Source organism: Herpailurus yagouaroundi, unplaced genomic scaffold (genome assembly GCF_014898765.1).
Source record: "Herpailurus yagouaroundi ecotype Mexico unplaced genomic scaffold, PumYag 63492, whole genome shotgun sequence".
NCBI classification, from domain to species: Eukaryota; Metazoa; Chordata; class Mammalia; order Carnivora; family Felidae; genus Herpailurus; species Herpailurus yagouaroundi.
The window spans coordinates 1-2,308 of NW_024417007.1; the positions used below are offsets into that span (position 1 = coordinate 1).

General features: G+C 60.5%; 1 long non-coding RNA gene across 2 annotated transcripts; it reads right to left on the minus strand.

The window, feature by feature from the left end:
• Positions 1 to 7: 7 nt before the first annotated feature.
• LOC121024337 (uncharacterized) lies at positions 8 to 1,939 on the minus strand. Of its 2 annotated transcripts, XR_005787672.1 has the most exons (3): positions 1,591 to 1,933; positions 1,315 to 1,488; positions 8 to 741 (listed from the first exon to the last, which is right to left on the minus strand). It is a non-coding gene; the product is annotated as an uncharacterized LOC121024337 (long non-coding RNA). The 2 variants fall into 2 exon arrangements; XR_005787671.1 differs by lacking the exon at positions 8 to 741 and having other exon boundaries at positions 1,591 to 1,939.
• Positions 1,940 to 2,308: the final 369 nt, after the last annotated feature.

Here is a 2,308-nt window from a genome sequence, read left to right on the forward strand (position 1 = left end):
CGGCGGCGGCGGCGGCGGCGGCGGCGGCCGCGGCTCCGGCCTCGGCCCAGCGGCGGAGGGCCCCCAGAGGGGGTACCGCGAGGAGCGAGGGCGCCGCGGAGGCCCCGAGGAAGGGGAGGGGGCGGGGCCTCTGCGGGTCGGAGGAGGGGCTTTGGCCGCCTAGCCCACCAGCGTTCCCCCGGGGTGCCGCCAGGCCAGAACGCGAGGCGAGGGGTGGTTCTAGAGCCAAAATTCTGTCCGTCTGACCTCTGGCTCAGTCAGAAGTGCAGAGGAGCACACGGGGCCCCAGATGCCAAACCAGGACAGAGGTGGATAGGAGGGAAGAAGTGAGCAGATCCTTGTGGAAGGAGTGTAATGTCCAGGACTAAGGACGTCTGATCCCTGTGGGAAAGTGGCTCTGACCCTGTGGGCAGAGAGGTCTATTTCCCATGAAGAGGGGGAGACAGGTAGGGGTGGGGGTACGGGTGAACTGATTAGCCAAAGCCCTGGACAGCCCCTGGAAGGGGGTCTCCTGGGAGTCAGGGAGTGGCCCTTGGAGGAGAAGGGGTTCTGCAGGGAACTTTGACCCCAGTCATGGTCTTTTCAGGAAGGCACCTTGGTCCTCCAAAGAGAGGTGGGGCAAGACAGTAGCATGGAGGTTAGGTTGGGTGAGCTAGGTTAGCCCCCATACCTTGCCAGCTGGATCCTGCTCCTGAAAGCCAAGGTCGGGGCCTTCTATGCCCCTCCTTCCCCACTGTGGGCCTGTTCAGGATGAAAGAGGCCAGGGGTGAGCGAGGGGTGGTCCTGCAGAAAGGAAGGGAGGCTCCCTCCGCAGGCTACATGGTACCTTCTCAGATCTAGAGACATACTTCACTAGGCTTCCCTCCCCAAACCTTAGTTTAAAGGTCAGGGGTTAGGAGGCCTAAGGATCTGTGAACAGGTGCAGACAAACATGAGAAGAAGTGAGTGGAGGAAACCATCTTTTGAAAGCAGTGTCAGGGCTGTGGCCAGACGAGACAGTTGGCCCCCCTCTGAGTCCTGACAGCCTCTCCACACTGTGCCATGACCACAGATTAACATGATGGCTGCTCCGTGGGCCATGGCTCTTGGGCAGCAACAGCCTCCTGCAGCGATTAGAGACGGAGGCACCACACCTGAGAGCAAGGCAAGGGCCACCAAAGGTGAATGTGCATCTAGGGTCCGACATTTTGTGGACACCCTGCCAAACGCATCTCACAGGGCTGGCGGGGGGAGGGGGGTGCTGTCTACGTGCTGGGTTTGGATCTGAGGCTACTTTCTAGCTTGTCCAAAATAACACACCAGGGAAAGACAAACCTGTCTCAGCAGCTGCTAGTGGGTTTCTGTTTCTTCTCCTAATGCTCCTGCTACAAGCTGACATGCTGCTGTGCAGGGAGACGGGCGGGAAAAGCTACCCTCACTCCAGACCTGCTACCTCAGGACACCAAAGTGGACATGGATGTAGCGGGTTCCTCTTCCCCAGACCGGCTCCTAACAGGGAACAGAAATGTTCTCAAGTGCACAATCCCACATTCATTGGCCCCTCCTCTTCCCCACATCCCCCAACCCTCACTCAGACAGGGCCCAGCCCACCTTCCTGCCCCACAACGTGGCTCAGATATTGTCTGTCCTGGTGTCAGACGGCCTGGATTTAAAACAGCTGTGTGACATCAAGAGAGTTACTTGACCTCTCTGTGTCTCACCTTCCTCATCTATAAATGAAACAATGAGGAAAACTCACTGAGATGATCAAGTGAACTAAGGCATGTAAAGCGCATAGTAAGGTGGCAATGGCTGACAGAATTGTTGTTACTCACAGAGCATGAAGCCTCCCCAACACATCTGCTGAGGCCACACACCACAAACCCACAGCCTCACGCCCTGCAGATGCAGAGGAGACCACCCACGCCCGACAGTAATGCCCACCACCCACCGCCGCTGTGCCAACACTCCTACCCAGAGCCGCCACGCGAGCAGGCAGTCCCAGACCACCGATCCCCCATCGGCTAGGAGCCCACTCCGGGTCCTGGGCCCGCCCCCTCCCCACGTGCAGTCCCGGACTCCAGCTGCGCCCAGTGACTCCCTCAACAATGGCGCGGTAGGTGCGCGCGGCTTCTCGCCGGCATACGCCCCTTCGCACACCCGGGACTCCCTTTCTCCTATCCTCGTCCACTCGGGAATGAGGCAAGGGTGCGTGCAGCCCCGTCCCGCCACCCCCCGCCGCCAGCCGCGTGAGCCAGTCGGCCGTCACGCACCCCCTGCCGGAGCCCGCGCCCGCCCGCCCGCCGCGCCGGGGCCGTTTAAATGGGCC